The sequence below is a fragment of the Protopterus annectens genome, chromosome 10.part0, assembly GCF_019279795.1.
Source record: "Protopterus annectens isolate FY-2018-M chromosome 10.part0, PAN1.0, whole genome shotgun sequence".
NCBI lineage: Eukaryota > Metazoa > Chordata > Ceratodontiformes > Protopteridae > Protopterus > Protopterus annectens.
This window is the reverse complement of record NC_056744.1, coordinates 547,403,692-547,424,639: the sequence shown is the minus strand read 5'-3', so window position 1 is coordinate 547,424,639 and position 20,948 is coordinate 547,403,692.

Genomic DNA, 20,948 nt, shown 5'->3' with positions numbered 1-20,948 from the left:
CAGCTGTGTTGCCAGTGCACTACGAGCAGACTACTTGGACAAGCAGTGCTCATTTAAGGAGAGCTCTATTGCTAGGCATGACAGATTGGGGCCAATGGTTCTACAGGAAATGGAGTCACAAGAAATTCAGGCTGAAATTCAGGGACTGGAGACTTATGACAATGTCCCAGAAGAAGATAACATGACTGTATTTGAATCACTTTTACATTATCGGGGCAACAGAATGGACTGCTTCTGCTTTCAGTTTTATTCCCCTCCTCCAATACGCATGTACTGAGATTTTTCTGCACTCGCTGTTAAGCATGAAATATTGCACTATGAAAGCCAAGGTGTAGATATTCTGAAGTTGAAATGTTTGTTGCACTGTTTATGTAGAATTCTCACACAACTGTTAATGCGTTACTTAGAACTGTTGTCCAATAACAGAAAAGTACCAAATAAATGTCAGTTTGTGTACATGAATAAATGTTGATTTTTGTACATGAATAAATGTTGATTTGCGTACATGAATAAATGTCAATTTTTGTACATGAATAAATGAATAAATATAGATTGTTGTACGGGGGGTGGGTAAATAAGGCATCCCCTGATAATAAGCCCTAATGCGTATTTCAGCGGGGGAAAGAGTATAAGATCCAGTCTTATTTTCCGGGTATATATATATATATATATCTATATATATATGTTTGTTTGTCTTTTCGGTTTGGGGTTACCACAGCGGAACTCCGGTCCGCTAATGATTGGCAGTAGATTTTTTTATGGTGCTGAGTTGCCAGCCCGACGCCCAACCTTCAGCGAAGGCACGCCCATTCACGCATGTCTTTCGGAGGCCACTCGACCACAGGGAGGACATGCAGACTCCACACAGAAGGCACTCCAGCTGTGAATCAAACAGGAGAATCTCTTGCTGTGAGGCAACAACGCTACCGCTGTACCGCAGCGGCTTCATCTATATATATATATATATATATATATATATATATATATATATGTGGATCTAGGACGTTTGATCAAAAGATCAAATGTCCGAATCCATAATCCATTTAGGGCAAGCATACTTACGCGAAAGTGCTTTTCACTGAAGAAACACTTTTGCGTAAGTAAGCCTGTTGCCAAGGCTGTACTACGGTGCAGATAAGGGAAAATTCCTTTTTCCCCACTGTAGTGCGGTCTCAGAGGGAGAATATTAAAGTAGGGGCTGTGGGGGGCAAAGCCCCACTGCAGAAATGTTAATGTAGTGTTTATTTTGTTTTTATTCACACGCTTTAATAAAAGTACTTTTTCAATGAAAGCGCTTTCGTTAGTGTGTGTTCGGTGGTTATGGATTTGGACGTTTGATCTTTCAATCAAACATCCTAGATCCATATATATATATATATATATATATATATATATATATATATATATATATATATATATATATATATAAATACAAAATTAGGGGGGGGAACAGCCCCCTACATTTGGGGGTTTGGAGGCGTGAAGCCCCCACCTTGGTTGATTACGTTCGTCATGTTAGCCAACTATTGCCATTCAATGAATTATTTTTCGAAGTTAAGCATTTTCAGTAGTTTAAAGGTTCGCTGTTTAATGTTCGATTATAAGGCATTCATTTGTATTCAATGCACAGACATAGACCCTATGTGGGTAACCTTCTGACATGTTACTGTATGATCACTTGCTCATTTTTTTTTAAGTAATATGCTGGTCAAATATTGACCATTCTATCCTCTTTCTGAAGTCCTTGTTTGTTGCCTCTTTAAATTAATTAGCTGCCTTAGTAACCAGGGCAATGAATATAGTTTGTAGGGCAAGGAGAACAGCTTTATCCTATGGTACTCTAAGGCCTTTATTTGTTACTGGGAGTTTTATTACTGGGGGGTGGGGTCATGTAGGAACTATGTACCCATTATACCTTTGATTTCAGTACTATTGTAATTTAAATTTCTTATTTGCCCATGTGGCCAAAAGAGCAGGTTGAATGAGTCATTTTGGGATTAATTTCACAGCTCACTGATATTTCTTTCTCCTCTACCACAGTAAGGCCATTTTATGATTTGGAATGTTTATATCTAAAGTCTTATTCATTACTAGATGTGTTAGTGACCTTTCACCTTACAAATGATGAACTCAGGACATGTGTATAGTGTACAGGGCTATGCTGCAACATTTCTCCTTATGGATGTTCTTCATACCTCTAAACCTCTTAGAGCAAGAAATCTGAACAAAGCCATAAATAATGAGGGGACAAAAGCCCAAAAATAGGGACACTTTCTATATATTGCTCTTACAAACTTGGAAAGTTGATAGAATAACAGGTTTTGCATTAGCCCAGATTTTTTCTGAGGGGTATGAAGTCTGAAACTCAAATGTTTGTCATTATTTTCTGACCTAAACCCTGAGTGATATGCCAGTGATTTTCTAGAAAACTACAATCATATGAGAAATGAACCAAAAATATGATGCAAAAATCTGGACATTCTGCAAAAATCTGTACAGTTGAGAGGTGTGTCTTGGTGATAGTCAGTCAGACCAAAAAATCTGGACATTCTGCAAAAATCTGTACAGTTGAGAGGTGTGTCTTGGTGATAGTCAGTCAGACCACTGCTCTATAGCCTGTTTTGTTTTACTCAAAAATTCATTGGATAACCCTGCATGGGTTTTTAAAGGTCTATTTTTTAACAAGGGTATGGCAGCTTATGCATATATTGAGCAGTATTAACCATTAAGGAATCATCTCTTGGGGCATTCAAAATATATATTTTTTCTTTTTGTATACTACATTAACTTAGGGGTTCCTCTCAGTAAGTGTATGCTTTTTCTTGAAACAACTAACATTCCTTTCAACAATATTGTTTCTGGAACTTTTTGCTTTATTTATTGTAGATTGTTTTTGTTTTTCTATGAAGCTTGACTGTCCTGCAACTAGTAATAGGCAGTGAGTATTGCAAGATTTGTTTCATGCAGTTTTGTCATCTGCTGCACACTCTCCTATTCCTCACTTCCTATGACAGAGAACTTGTACAGTCAGAGATGACTGCTGAAGAAAGTAACAATGAATTGAGAGAGGTGGCAGCAGTTAATGCCACATTCTGACCCAATGTAGAAAAAAAATACATAAAATGGGGGGGGGGGTGATGATGATGGTGATGATGATGGCGATGTGCTCTGTGTTGTCCAATGCGTCTTTGCAGGAGTTTTCAGGTTACAAGATGAACCGTACTAAATCAATAATTCTCACAGGTCATTTTTTTTTTCTCCATCTAAATTTCAAAACCAGTACTAATTGTGTCTGACGTACCTGGATATACCTGGATATACACTTGGCTATAGCGCCTCCAGTTACTTGATATTTTACTAAGAAAGGATGTACAAAATAGACTTTCTATAGACTTTTCAGCCTGGCATGCCTGAAACTTTCCCTTAAAGCTTAGATAACACTGTTTGAAATAGTTCGCTATCCAAAGATATTTTTCATATTCAACCCTTCTTCTCACTTTATCATTTGAGTTCTTTAGGAAATTGGATATAAAAATCCTTGTGCATGTGCCTCTTATACCTGAAGAAGATCCAGGTCTTCATTATTGCTCTAGGGATATGTGAGATGTATGCATTCATTGCCTACTAATCTGGTACCAGGCTTGGAGACATAGAATTGTGCTTTCATAATCACAGAACTCTTCTTAACCTCCTTAGTTGTCTTCTCTGCAGCCACCCATAAGATCTTCCAAAGTGGATCATTTCATCACAGTAAGTAAAAACTATACATCTAGACCTCAGGGGCCTCTTCCTGTCATCATCAGAGATTGTTGGTCCTTTATTCATTTTATCTGAAAGTGCTTCCTGAGTCACTATTTCTCTGTGGTATTTTCCATTGGCTCTTAAAGCCCTTTTTTAAGCTGCAGCATGATTATTCAGTGGATGTAACGTATCAACTGCAATATCAGTTTATTCCCTATTTTAAGGAAAGCTTTTGGGTATGCCAACTCAGGGATCTACCCATCCCTTACTCTTAACTTATCTGTGCTAACTGCTAATGGAAAAACAGAGCATAATAGATTAATTTTCAAAATGTATGCCTATGTTTAAGTGGATCAGTATAATGTGTGTCGGAACCTGAAGGGAGTCTCCAAAGCAAAGCAATTACCAAAAGCAATGATACACAGTTATAAATAATTACAGGCAGTATTTATGAAATATGTGCAACTCTGTACTGGTGGGTGTTTACACAGAAATGTATACGTCATCTGATTTTATGCCTAACAGAAGACCTCAGTTCTATTCATCTGCATCTGTCCTCAGTGGAGGTGCCAGGACACTGAGGTTGGAACATGGATACATTCTTTATCAACTGATTGAATTATTGCTTTCTTTCCTGCTTGCTTGGTTATTTATTTAGCTTTTGTTTGTCTGTTTGTTTATGTTGCTGACTGTATAGATCACTGATCCATATGAACCTGTTTCAAGCTCAGTCCATGTTTTTTTGGGAATGTTCGGACAGGACTTGCAAGATTTCTACAATGGCCTGGAGAAAGACTTTGGACAGATATGACAAAAAGATGTATTGTTTACAATGGAGACAGCTCTCTCTTAACTTATTGGATCCCTCTCACTACACTAAATCAAACTATACCCTCTTCCTGCTTAAACTATTGGCAGCTAGCAAAGGTATAATTTGATTGTGGAAGTCACTCACCTTCCCTACCAGTCTACAATGCTGGCATGTAGTAGAACAGATACACCCGGCATGTTTACATGTATCATTGAGCAGAAGAACTGAATACAGTGTTACCTTGCTGTGGTCACCTTATCTTGACATTCATGAAGGGATAGCATAGATTTCTGCCTACTTATTTAATACTACGGCATTTTCACTCCATATTGGGCTTCCTATTCTATACATATCCTATCTTCAGAGGCCTTCTTTGTTAGCATATCATAGAATTGTTAATGCACTAGTTAATTGTTTACTGTTGGACTCCATTTTTCATTCATTTGTAACTTGTTAGATTTCCAGGTCTCCTCTTGTTTCCTTGCACATGGGCTTTGTACATGGGCTTTACTGTAGTTATTGACATTGATACTATAGCTACAATATATGTATATATACAGATATAGATATTTGTGTCTATATATATATATATATATATATATATATATATATATATATATATATATATATATATATATATATATATACAGAGAGAGAAAGAGACACGTCGATAAATATAGATGTATAATATTAATTATTCCGCATCATGATACTGGATAAAGATGTATATGCAAGCAATAAACACCAAAATGTAACGCTAGCTGTCAGTATTAAAATCCACTGCTTGACTCTGTTGAAACACTGAATTTATTACGTTTTACATATAGATTAAGTGCTTTCATCCAAATTACTTCAGGAAAGTGCTTAATCTATATGCAAAACTTAAATGAATTCAGTGTTTCAATCAAGTAGAGCTGTTTGTTAGTGGTTTTAGTAATATTGTCCCTATTTTTGGATGTATATATAAGCCCCTATATATAGGTTCATAGGTTCATAGGATGATACTAGGCTATTGGCCCAGAGGCCCTTATAAGCCTAGCCAAGAATTTTGCCCATGTTCCCTCAAAGTCAGCACGTTTCCCCTGTCCAGCAGGGACACAGATGGGATCCCACCAGTTTATTTTCTGTTTCCCATCCAGTCATCCAGGTTGCTCTTAAAGAGGGCTAGAGAGGTACTCTGCTTACATGGAGAGGGAGGCTATTCTACAGGTCGGGAAGTCTATGGGACAGAAATCTATCCCGCCAACAAGTTCCATTAATGTCACATTCTAGGTTAAGGCCTTGCATGCGGGTTGCGTGAGTGGAGTTTGTCTTACAGATAAGCAGCAACTCTATCAAGGCTGGGTCTGAAATGGCCTTGTATGACAGACACAGGTCACCTCTGAGCAGTCTGCATGAGACTGAGTAGAGGGGCAGGGCTTTTAGCATCTCTGTATAGGATAGGTGTTTGAGGCCCTGGATTTTCCTGGTCAGGAACATCTGTGGTCTCTCCAACTGCTGCATGTGCTTGGCAAGGTAGAATCTAGTATTATATTGTTTGCCTGTTTCTTTTGTACTTCTTGTCGGTGTTTATAAAAATAAACTATCATGACAAAACACTTATATAGATATTTATAAAAAAACAAAAAGCAACAAAACAACAAAGGAAATAAAATTGAAACTGATACTGCCCCTTCTGCACTGCTGCCACACCTAGCCATTACCTTACAGTTACATTAAGGTATGCTATACTAAATCACACAGCTGCCATAATGTCTAATAAATATGAAGTGCATGTAATATCATGATCATGCTCCAATGCTGGCAAAAAGAGCAAACCAGCTAAGTGCTTCAGTAGCAAGAGACAGATCTTAACAATTGTTAAGCACTCTTCTCAAGTGCTGTTAAGACTGGATCTCTCACTAAGGAGCAACAGTGCATGCCAGCAAATGACAATGGCAGAAGTCAAAACAACTGTTTCTGCCTGCTGTCTATTCCAAATATCTGTCTCTTACTTTCTTTTAAAATCCTTCCCTGCTGTGTCTAGATGTCTATTTGACAGCACTCACTAAGTGCTTTACTGATTTTGAAAGCCAGCAAAACATTTTGCATTTTTTTTTTCCTTTTTAATGTAATTAGTAACACATGAAGCAGATACGTTTCCTTGCACTGCAAAGAATTATGATTGGACCTACAATTGTAACCTAATTTTTTCTGTTGTCGACATGGATGCAAAGATTCACCTCTTAAGCTTCACTCTCAAGGTGAATTTCTTGACATCCTTGTCTCAGATACATAATAACGCAGGAATGATTGGAGACTGGATAATAATCCTCTATATAGTGCATGGATTGCCATGAGTACACTCCAAAACTGAAAAAAAAAAACAGATAAACTTACAAAGTTCTTCTATAGCACAACACCTGACTTTAACGGCACTTTCAGAGGTGTGTAACAATTACACACACAATAAGCACTGCTATGTTTGGGCCTGACAAAAATTCCTTCCCTCTCAACTGTCCCTCAGTATTTTGACTTATATTTTCATTCTGTCCGTCTGTAAGTAATCTATTTAAGTAAATTACAATAATTAAAAATTGTCCCGACTTTCCTCCAATTATATTTACATGCTGCCTCTGTGACAGCAGGTGGTGAGTGCTATACTGGCTTTTAAAGTTGGTAAAACACTTTGCATTTTTTGTATGTTGTAAAGGGTAGTACATTGAGTAAATAAGAAGGCTCCATATACTACAAAGAATTATGATTGGGTCTCACTGATCTTAACAAGTTATTTTGTGTTCTCAAAACAGATGCCATGATTCACCTCTCAAGCTTCACTCTTGAGGTGAATTTCTTGGTATCCATGTCTTAAACAGGTAATAATATGGGTACAACTGGAGACCTAATCATAATCCTTTATCTTCTATATTAGGTAATATAGGTAAAAATCTTACAGACTCAGGTGACTGATACAACTCTGTATATGTTATCAGGTCAGTGTCTTTGAGCTATGTCCATAATAGAGAAGGAATGGCATGCAAGATTAATTAAGTTATCCTACACCTGTCTCTGTCTAGGATTTCTTGTTTATTTGTGGTTTGCAGGACAACTCTGGACTCTGTGTGACATGATATGTGCTGACCGACATATATCCTTCCTTTAGTTTGTTGCAACCATGCTCCAAGTATAGCATCATCAGCGTCGCAGTTACAAAAGGACCAGCAAATATATTCAAGTATTCCATGCCAAACCACAGTTCCATGTATTTCTGGTTAAAGCATTATTTCTTGGCATATTTGGCTAATACATGTATTTGATTTATTTTTTTTGATGATCAATACTCTCATTCCTATTTTTTGAACCGCAAGATGATCACAACCATGTTCCTTACAGAACATTACAGCTGTTTAACAACTCTTTCTGCAGGTCATAATACAGTGAAACAAATTCACTGTAAACACATTTTCCCTCTTGTGCAACTGGGGAGTTGGTATACATAAGCTGGAGGGGGGAATGATCCTGTCCAAATAAGGCTTGCTTTCTTGCAAGTTGTAAGCAACGTTCAGTGAATTTCTTTTGTGGCATTAGTATCTCTAGAGGGTATTAAATTAACCTAGATAATATCATCTTTTGGAATGTTTAAAGAACTGGAAAACTTTTGTCCATCTCTAGGAATATTGTTTTAAGTTTTAACTGTGGAATTGTATGATCTGGAAAGATGAATATGTTAGTTACAGAAGTCAGTTAATATGCAAAGCAAAAGCAGCAAAGTAAATAGATTTTACTGGCTAATCTGGCTAGGTTAACGAAATCTGGGAATACTGCATCAATAGATATTCAAAACCCTTTGCTGAAGGCAAATGTATACCAAAAATGCATTCCATTTTCTCCAAAATGTAGTTGGCAAAGATCACATATCTTTAGAGCATATCAGATATAGTACAGAGAAGCCATATTCTGCTTATAATGTAGCTGCATGGTGATACAATCCAAACATTTCTACTTTTGTTAGCACAGTGAAACAACATGCAACACACTGAGCACAGAGCTTGAAGTGTATGTGACTCAGAAGCTACACAGCATGGATAAAACAACTATCTCTGATTTTCATTCATTTAGAATAGGTTCCCTAGATATACAATTAATAGGGCGTGCTACTACTATTGATAAAACCCCTGAAGATGTTTCTGACACAATATTGTTGGAATGATATACATCAGGAGAGTACAGAGCTGCTGGTTAAGTCATTCTTATGTTTGTGCTTTTCGGTGTAGCATTTCATGAAACACAACCTGCTAAACTTGTCACAAGAAAAATACAACAGTAAACTCTCCAGAAATCCATGCCCAAAACAAATAAAAAGGGATCAGCCCAACATACAGGCAAAAATAAACTTCAGACCCATTTTCTTGACCGTCAATATTCATGCTGTATTTCACAGATTAAAGACAATGCCACTGAAATATTTTATACCATATTATTTGAAATGTTTATTTATGATAGATCTCACACAAATAAACAAAAGGCAAAGTACAAATATTACAGTCATAATATTCCTTCTCCTGAGGCAAGCAATTATACCTAAACTCAAGTCACAACTACAAAGAAAGGCAAGGCATCAAATTCATTTTATCCAGCCAGCATGTTTTCAATAACATACATGCAATAGTATTTTGTTTGCAGTCATTCCTGAAAATATCCATGTATGCTGAAGATAAATATTCAAGCAACACAATTTATTTCTACAGAGAAGTATTATTGCAGAACTGAGAGCAATTTTATACAGTTTTTAAGCATAAGTTCCCCGAAGACTTTAATTCTTCAAGGCCACATTATTATAAAAATACCTCTCTATACAAAATTGTTTCACTTTTCTCTTCATTTAAAAATACATATAGCATTATTTTTATACAAGACAACATTACTCAGTGTCAAATATATGCAGGCTCAAAAAATTAAGCAAGTCTGATAGACTCTGTACCTTTTGCAACATATTTCTATTAATCTAAGAATTCATATCTTTAGTGTTTTCTTTTGCCTTTCAATCAAACACATAGAAACTGTCAAGATAAGCTTCAGTCATTTGGATGAATATGTCAAATCGTCAGCCTATTTTGTGAGCTAGAGATAATCCCCAAGATTCAGCAAACTTCCATGCAAGAGCAGCTTATTCTTGCATGCAAGGGACTGTTCCCGTGCAGCATGGCAGCGCGCCATGCATATTCATGAAGGCGTGCTACTGTGCTGTAAAACAGACATGGTTCTGTGTACGAGTGCAGAGGGTGTGTCTGAGAGCAGTGCTCTCGTGATACACATGCCCCCTGCACACCAGAATTGCCGTACAGCAATTTAAATCAAACGAGAACGCTCATAACACCCCCAACCCATCAGGGTAAGAAATCTGGACAAAGCCATAAGGGACAATCTTCCCTACAAAGCCATAAAGTTAATAGAATAACAGGTTTAGCATAAGCATGAATTTTCGCCAGGGTATGAAGCACATAGCGCACACCTCTCAACCCAACAGAGTAAGGAATCAGGACAAAGCCATAAGGGACAATCATCCCTACAAAGCCAGAAAGTTGATAGAATAACATGTTTAGCATTAGCATGGATATTCTGAAGGGTATGAAGAAAAAATACAACAAATATATATTTTTTTCACATATGCAGTAAAGTTTAAGCGTAGCTGCAGAGGTGTGCCCATTGCTTAGCTATGCTTAGCCCAGCTGAAATGGCAGGATAAGTTAAAAAGCAATAGACATCCAGCACAAGCATAAGTGTGATAGTGTAGTAGTTAGGGCATGCACCTTGCATATAGTCTTTCATGGTTTGAGCCTCATCAAAGCCATTTCCCTTTTGTATGTGTAAACATTACAATTTTCATTTATTTGTATATTTATGTAGGAAGTAACTTATTTTTTTCAATCAGAGTAGTGTATTAGGCCCAGATGTGAAGTGTCAATGTAATAAGTAGTGAAACCCCCATATAAACAACAGTGCCCCATACAGTATAGTCACACAAGAATAAATGTAATTACAGCACATTGGGGGATGTCAGGGAAGGTAAATAAATCTATATTATGTAATGAATGATGAATCAATCCCATACAGGTGGTAGTCCAATAAAATAAAACATAAGCCATGCTATCACTGGCAGTATAACAAATGTGTATGGTTTGTACTGAAAAAAACAGACAATATGACAGTAATAGTCCCATATAGGTCATATTTAAATAAAGGTGTAACTGCCTGGCAATAAAGTTCTAAATCCTGGACTGGTAGTGTTTATTCTGGTATTGTATGGCATGAAATGTTGCATTCACCAAGATCTGATATCTGAATAGTAATGTTGTGTTAGCCACTGTTTCAAACACCGTGCTACATAAAAATATGTCTTGAATGTCTTTATAAGAATGTTGTAATTACAAGGCCAGACTGTACAACCAAGAAAGACTTAGAAAGAAAACATTGAAGAAACAAACAGCAGTTTCTTAATAGCTCACTCTGAGTCAATACATGCTACTGTGTTTTTAGCAGACACAGCCATGGTTTGAATCCCGGGAGAGGTAGTAAGCTATACGCATAATTTTATCTAGGATTTTGGTAATATGTGTAGAAACAGTCAGGTAGTGTTAACAAACATTCCCCCCCACAGGTCTTCCAGGTAAGAGAACTGTAACTGCCTGTCAGTAAAGGTCTAAATCCTGGACTGGTTGTGTTTACTCTGGTATTGTATGACCTGACATGTTGCATTCACCAATATCCGATATCTGAATAGTAGTGTTGTGTTAACCACTGTTTCCTACACTGTACTACATAAAAAATATGTCTAGGAATGTCTTTATAAGAATGTTGTAAATATAATGTCAAATTGTACAACCAAGAGAGACTTAGAAAGAAAACAATGAAAAAGGAGACAGACGTTTCTTATTAGCTCACTCTGATGAAACACAAATTGTTGTACTTTCAGCAGACACAGCCATGGTTTGAATCCCGGGAGTGGTAGTAAGCTGTATGCATAATTTTAACTAGGATTTTGGGACTATGTGTAGAAACAGTCAGGTACTGTTAACAAACATTCCCCTACAGATCTTCCAGGCAAGAAAAGTAGAAAGTAGCTATAAGATGGATGAATTATACACTATGTACGAACATATCACTGGCCAAACCAAGGCCATAGGATATTATAATAATACCTGTAGAGTAATGATTAGAGAAATGATCATTAAAGTTGTGAGTACTACACACACACACATATATATATATATATATATATATATATATATATATACAGTGCATTTGGACATCGGATCCACACTCTGAACCTCTCACTGCAACAAATCTGACCAAAGGCTGTGTAAGTGGGGATGAAGGGGCCCAAACTAGGGACCTCTTGCAATTATTGCCCGTATCCTTTCCTCCACAGCTGAACTGTTCTGCCTTGCAACAAAATAATATGACCTACCAAGTCCTGGACCCAGGGCTTTGTAAATTATGATCAAAGCAATGTACCATTACAGCATCTGAGCCTGACAAAATAATGATGACATCCCAAACACAGTTACTACAGTCATCCAACAGCAGGGAAAGGAGTCTGTAGAATCAGTCAGGTAGTCTATATATACATAGGTATATGTATGAAGATGCATATATGTGGACAAATATATGCATGATACATATATATACATATATATATATATATATATATATATATATATATATATATATATTGAGAGAGAGAGAGAGATAAATCCACAATCATATCCACATATATGCATGCATGCATATATATAGAAAGGTTAATAAATACATACATATATAAATATATGTGTACATAAATATACAGAAATATATGACAGCTACGAAGACATGCAATCAGAGGGTCATGCTGCTGCGCACTGGAATTATAAATCTGGAAACTTATTCACTGGAAGTATTCCTTAAAATGGGGAACAATGGCATCCATGCTGTAACAGAGACCTGAATAAAGGCAACAGGAAGCACCCCTGCAGTAGCAGCCTATAATTAATTCCACAACATTTGGCTGCAGAACATGGACTGAAGCTCCAAAGATGGTGGTATTTTCATATTCATAAGGGATACACACACACCTCCAGAATGGTAGACCAAAATTAGGCATTATAGATCCTACAAGCGTAGCTGACATTGGGTAAGACAGTGGTTCAGGTTGTAGCCTGTGATAGGTCCCCATACATGTCCCAAGACTCACACTCCATGTCCATAAACAACCTGGAGAATATTAGTGTCCAACCTAACATTATCATACTGGTTGACTTCATCATCCCCTATATCACTAGGTGAGAACAGAGGCACAAACACAGGGGGAGATTGGACATACTGCTGTCATACATTGAGACAGTTGCAGATGTAACTGGGTTTGTTGTAACATCCTGTATGAGGAATATGATGTCAGTAATACCAATAGATGTGAGTATTTACTGACTGCATTCCCCAGAGTCCACAGCTGATTCACCAACTGTCTGGTGAACACACAATACATGACAGGCAGACATGTGGCCAGTCTGTAAACAGGGTACCAGTGGAGAGGTATGTCAGACACATATCACTGTGAGTTGTGACATCACACAATAAATGCATGTCCACACAAACCCTGCTAATCTATCAATCCACCATGTGTATAACATCACTGATGACATAGAATCTGTTCACAAATCTGGAGATATGTCCCCCATGTTGGTTGGCTGTCTCCACATGTCCTGTCCTGTCCTGTCACATATTGCCACCCACTGTATGTGAATCTGTAGGCCACCACCTCTGTAATGACCCTCACCCAGGCAAGGAAATGGGGCAAGGCCCACATTAAGAATGTCCCATATGTTGGAACTAGCAGCAGTGTCCAGGCCCACAGCACAATACAATGTGGGCACCAACATAGGGGTATGGCCATAGCGATACCTGACAACTGCACATCTGTACAGAGGACAGACAGAAAGTAGATAGCCAACAGGTTATGCATTAGGATGAATGTATTGAAAGATACATGTCTGAAACTGAAAGGTATGCCATTACTACATGACAGCAGTCCTCAATGACATGTCCAAAGAACATAGCAGTCTACAGTTAATATCAACATATCAGCTCAATATCCAGTCGGAGATACATATAAACATACAGCTCAAACACCTAGAACAAGATACTCAGTACTCAGAATCCAGCTTTGCATGCAGGTGTGTATGGTTCCAGTACTACAATCTGCAATCCACTCTTACTTGAAAAAGCACTGTTAAAAGTACTAACATAATTATACCATATGTGTTAAACTATTTCTGTCAACCAGTGCACTATAGCTGGTGTAACATGCAAGTGTGACTGCATATAACCTGGGATACTAACCATGTATGAAACAAATCCAAAGAGAAAAGATTGTGGTACTACCCATGTATATCCATGTGTCCCATACAGTATACTCACACCCCTTGCTACTGTAATGACAGCACATAGAAGCATATTATGTACAGGGAATTAGGTACACTTATTAAAGATGTCATTACCCTGCTATTTTATCAGACTGGAATGTGATCACTGGTTACCAAGGCTAAGCTATGCTTAGCAGGTTTAAACATTGCTTAAATGTAAATGCTAAGCAGATTTTCGCACTGGTAAGCGAAGCCTACATGGTGTAAGCGCCTATTCATTTAACTGTACATTAGCACCGCTTACCATCAGGCAAACCTGTGCAAACCCACTCAAAGCTACTCAAAACTGCCTTAACCACTCTGTGTCCAACAGTCCTTGTTCTGCCTAGCAACAAAATAAACAACCATTGCAGGTCTTGAACAACATAGCGTATGCAATTTACCAGTAAGCTACCTCAGCTGTATTGTCTGAGGGTGTTTTCTCAAACATACCCTTCTTTACAGCCAGTTTACAATAGGGAAGAGACAAGTGTGCAATTAGGAAGGGTTGGTATCTATAAATATATATATATTCGAATAGAAACATACATAGAGAAAGAGTGAGATATGTATGGAGATCCATATATGTGTGCAACAATATATAGATATATTACCAATAAATACTGAGGTGTATATATATATATATATATATATATATATATATATATATATATATATATATATATATATATATATATATATATATATATATATATATATATATATATATATATATATATATATATATATATATATATATATATATATATATATATATATATATATATATATATATATATATATATATATATATATATATATATATATATATATATATATATATATATATATATATATATATATATATATATATATATATATGCATACATATCCCAAAATGTTCTTACAAACATATGCTGCTGATAGACCACCCACAAATGGGGCAGCATGCACAGCTGGATACAAAAACATCCATGACACTCACATTTGCCCCCCTACAGTCCAAATAAATGGGTGAACAGTCCACTGTTACAAAAATCATGATAGGCCATACACAATGGCCAGGCATACAACAATCTCTTAGCAAAACAAATAAAATGTCTGAACATAGCAAAGAAAAATGCAACCAGCCAGTAATTCACACATGTTTATTATATGCTGATGTCTTGACCAAAGCCTTCAAGGAGTAAATATCACCAGACATTCATGCCTTAATCTCAAGAAGCAATAAACACCTAACTGCATAATTGAATACACAGCCTCCAATTACACTCGTCATTTAACCCCCTACGGGATAAAGTATCACAGTTAATATTAATAAGTTGATGTCTGTACATAACAATTGTCCTTTTATGAATCTTTCATCACACTGAGGAATAGATGTTTTCAGAAACAGTACCTTGAGACACACTACCGTCCCCATTGTGTGATTTATTCAAATGCACAGCTATAGAACTGACATATTTCTTATCAGTAGTATGTCTGACATGTTCTAACAGCCTAGCTTTAAAACATGTGTTACGTTCCCCTACATAAAATATGTTAGAAGGCCATATAACAGCATTCTCGATACACCTACCTCTTGAATGTACAGACTTCAACATGTTTCCCAGCCATTCCTCTCAGCAAGAATTATAGCACTAAATAATGATAGATCAGTATACCTTTCCACCTAATACTGTATGACATCTGGATAAAGCCTGACATAACTGGTGGACAGAAGCCCAAATACACGGCCATACATGAAATATTGCTGTTATACACTAAGAAAGTTGCCGGTGTTACAGGGTTGTAACATATCTTTTCTGAGGGATATAAAGTCAGAAATACAAATGGATGTTACAATCTACATAATGCAATCATCAGAGTATGCTACTGATTTCCAAGGACAATACCTGTCTGGGGAACATAACAGGCTAACCTGTCGCCATTATGTGGATGGACCTACAGTTGAAAGCAATGCAGAGACAGAACTTTGTCAGACTGAAACCCATGCAGAAGTAGCATGTGCAAACCCTGTTAAACTAGCAGTATTCCAAGCATATAACAACAATACTCACATTCTGCCCCTAAGTCTTGAACCTTCCCCACCATTTAGTTGGCTTGTCTCCACAAGTCTTGTTGTAAGAGGTAGTAGCCCACACAACTCCAGGATGTCTTCCTCACAAGTAAGGGAAAGGGCCAATGCCCACATGGAGTACTCATTTATAGGAGTGTATTGTCATGACATTGGCTATTGGAAGAACTACACAGCTGCTCTGCATGCAATTAGCAAGTGGGGAACCCCAATTGATGCATAGACCATCACCTGGTCATGAGCATCACCTGCAAAAGGCATGCTGCTACCTATTCATACCAGCTCTATCCCTGTAGTGCACAGGGAGAGAGAAAGAAATAACAAATGAAACATAAAGTGGAAAAGAGAAGAAAGAAAAAATGCAAGTGGAACACATAAGCAAGTAATTGAATGTAGTACCTGGTCTGTAATAATGGAAAATATGATTTGGAGGAATATATGTCCCAACAAGACATGCTGTACTAATGTCCTGCTAAACAGCTGCTATGGCCATAGCAACTGGCCCTCTCTGCAGTGGGAGATATCACAGACATACCTCTCAGCTGTACAGATCCTCACAGAATGTCCACATTTTACCATTATGTATTTTTGTCTGTTCCTCCTGAGATCTGTACATTACTGGAAAATAGCTGAGGATTGAAGTCATCAGGTAATGACAAACATTTGAGTTTAAGACTCCACAACCTTAAGAATATTCACTGTAATGCTAAATGTATCATTCTACAAACGTCCTATGTTTGTAACAGGTATATTTAAAGTCTGTCCCTATTTATCCCCCCATCATTTTAGACATTGTCCAGATGTGATGTTCTGAGAGGTTGTGAGGTGGGATAACAGCTCAGGAGCCTTACTCATCTGGGAAAGGTCAGCTCATATATGACAACCACAGGGGTGTCTGTCAAACAGTTGTGACTGTGCCACTGCTAGGCCAGTTAATGGGATGTTTTCCATATCCATGTTACCTGTGAATATGAGTATGACACATGTTTGCCTTATAAAGCTAAGACACCTATAGAGGGCATGTGCATAGTAGAGTACTGTTGTAGACGTGTTTTGAACTGCATGTGATATATTGACTTAATAACATTCAACTGTACAGTGCTCTGCTGGACAATAAGCACATTTGTGACTGATATCTGTAGTCACATGCACATATACCTGTGTTATATCAGCCAAACCATTGGCAAGTCTGTGAGCAATGCCATTGTAACATAATAGCCTACTTAAACAAAAGTACATCAGTTCCAATAGAACACTCGAGTGATGTTGACAGTAATCCACACGGATGTGTTGCATAAAAATAGTAGATTTATTGAGCACGCTTTCGTCTTAGAAATCAAGACTTCATCAGAAAACAGTTACAATTCAAAAAACACAGTGTTTTTATACCCTTGAGCTAATGAAATAATTAATTAGCAATCAATTATGCATCTCCCCGTCATACTTAAAGCAGCATACCAATATTTCATGATTTTAAAATGTTTTAAAAATGTTTTAAAAAACACAAGTAAATGAAGCTATAAAAATACAATGAAATATGATACTAGTACATTGTATATAAATTAATGGCAATAATAATAAAATATAATTTAATATATACCATATACATTAATAAGAGTAAAATATAACTTTTTCTACTTAAAAGGAAACATTTAAAGCTTAAATGAATGGTATTTTAACACAGGCATAATACTACATGCTTCATTAATACCTGGGGGTGGGTGGAATTCAAACTTAGCTGCCACTTTAACTCTTCCCTATCTAACTTGTTTTTCCAATCACCACCCCTGATGTCATTACCAATGTTCTCAAGAATACCAAAAAGAAAAGTTTTACATAAACTATTTCCCTTTAAATGCTTGTAGAGAGCATTATTATCATCCTCACGTCTAATGGCATAAAGGTGCTTGTAGATCCATCTACGCAAAACCCTTTCACTTTTGCAAACATAGAACTGTTGGAAATTCTGACAAATAGATATATAAACCAGTTGCTTGGAGCCACATGAACCTCTCTTCAACCACAACTTTCTCTTCGGGGAACCAATTTCCACCCAGTCAACCCCTAAAATATATGAACAGTATGCACAGGAACCACAACTCCTAGTTCCTCTTGATGTTTAATTTATTTTTATAGGATGTTCCAGTAAAAACTTGAGGTTATTATTAGTTTTAAACACAAAGTGAGGTTTTTTACCTACAAAGTCCATAAGACCATCCTCATCCTTGAACATTATCCAATTTCTCTTCACTATTTGTTGAATGTCCTTACTGAGTAACCCATATGTCAAAACCATGGATTGACTTTAAATATTGTCCACAGAATATTCAACAGGGTTTGTTAAAAACTCAAGGGGTTTACCCAATAGGGGTACAAATTTCTTACCCCATTCATTTAAAACCTCCTCACGCACAGAATGTAACAAAGAGGTGGGGTAACCCCTATCCATAAAGAGGTCAACCAGGGTAGCTCTCTCAGTCTTACAAATCTCTTTACTGGGGCATATTCTGGCTACCCTCACCATTTGGACCTTCACAATGTTTTTTTAATGTATCTTGGGTGACAACTGTTATACTCCAAATAATCATTTGAAAAAGTATGTTTTCTATATATTCTCGACACAAAACAACCCTTAGTATTATCCACAGAAATAGTTACATCCAGATAGTTTATAGACTTATTGTCTTGTGTAGCAGTAAATTTGAAGTAATCACAAACAGTGTTGATATAAACAAAAAAATCCTTTATAGTTTCATACCCCCTCCATAAAATAAAAATGCCATCCAAAAAATGGAGGTAGGTCCACCACTGACCTGAGAATTTGCTGCTAAATATATATAATTTCTCTCAGGAATAGATAACGAGGTTCACAAAAGGGGGGGGGCACAACTAATATCCATAGCAACCCCTTTAGTCTGTTTGTAAAACTCCCCCTCGAATATAAAAAAATATTTTTTTAAATAATTTCCATAAGGACCATTACAAAATTCATTAAAGTGTTGCTTAAATTACAAACATCTAATAAAGCTTCATAATAAAGATTCAAACACTCACAATGGGGAATAGACGTGAATAAATCTACTACATCAATAGTAGAGAAAACATTCATCTCATGGAAATATTCACTTTTTATCTTGCCAAAAAAATCCCATGAGTCACGTAACATATAATCAATGCTCTTTAAGTTCCCATGAACCATCCTTTCTACAAATATCCCCAGTGGGTAGGTCATACTGTTCTCAGAACTTATAATCAAACGATATGGAGGGTCAGATATACTTTTGTGAGTTTTAGGAATACCAAACATAATAGGAGTTCTAGGATGCTCATTACACAAAAATTTAAATATTTCTTCATTAATTGCACCCTGTAATAATGAATCTTCCAAACATAACTGAATTTTCTTATGAGCTACATTAATTACATTAATGGATGAGACTTCGTATTTATCATCATCCTGTAGCATACTAAAAATTTTATTGGTATAGTCCATCTTCTCTACTATTACCATACCACCCACCTTGTCAGGTTTCATAAACCTCAGGTACTAATTAACAGGAAGTTCCTGTAGGAGGTGGTTTTCTTCATAACTAAGATTATACTGCTTGTGTTTGCAATTATAATAGGTTCCATAAATCGCCTGTGTGCATACTTTTTCAAAAGTAGAGATTATAGGGTGTAAAGGAGGATTAAAACAATTTCTCCGTTTGAAATTTAGAGGTCTAGGTACTACGGAGGTATCCTTAAATAGATATTTTAGATTTAACTTCCTTGTATATAGTTTAAAATCTGTAATAATGTGGGAGATATCTCTCTTACAATTAGGAACAAACTTAATATCTTTCTTCAATAGAGAAAAATAATCTTTGTTAATTTCTAAACCAGCATAGTTGAATATGTTGAACCCATTATAACTCAATAGTATCCCATCAAAGGAATGAATTATTTCTTCCTCTAGGACTTCTAGGTCACTTAATAGTGACTGCCATTTCTCCATTTCTGGTAAGGGGCCCTTCGCCAGTAGTCACATACACATATACCTGTGTTATGTCAGCCAAACCATTGGCAGGTCTGTGAGCAATGCCATTGTAACATAATAGCCTACTTATGACTGTTGGACATCTTCCAGGTTATCACAGTGATGTCAAAGCCTACTGTGCAATCAACGTTCTAATGTATGGTGCAGCTGTATTAATACAGTATCAATACTGATGTCTCTTTTGACACCCATTTATGTGTGCCATTGTCCAGACGTACTGCTATAACAGGTTGAGAAGTATGATTGAGCAGCAAAAATGTAAATACAGTGTGCCGTACTTACATTCAACAGAAATGTATACCAGGTATCCCCTGAGCACATGTATGTATGCATATATTCAGCTGGAAGGCACAAAAATAATCACATGGGTTTCAAGCAGTCAGGTAAATAGGTTATGCATGTTGCACACATGTGTTATATCTGTGTATATATGTGTACAGCTACTGGTGGTTGCATTGCCCTGACACTGTTGTGGGTACTAGAGTAGGCAAGATATCAGGTATTACTCAGAGAAGTATCTAGCTGTGTTATGACCCTCTGTCCATGCCTACCACTACCAGCTATATCAACACCTATATACAGTGGCTATCACAAGTGCATACACCCCTGTTGGAATGCCAGGTTTGTGTGCTGTATGACAATCAGACCGCAGAAGATCATTTCAAAAGGTTTCGCATCTTGAATGTGACCCCTAACCTGTCCAATTCCATTGCAATACAATCAAAGGTGTTTCTAGGAAGGTGAGCAGCTATTACCAAGTGAAGATGTGCCATGATGTTAGAGTCTAGACCAAGACGGATGAATGCTATAACCATCTCAAGAGGTGCATACATAAGTTTAAGTGTGTGCGCACTCATTCAC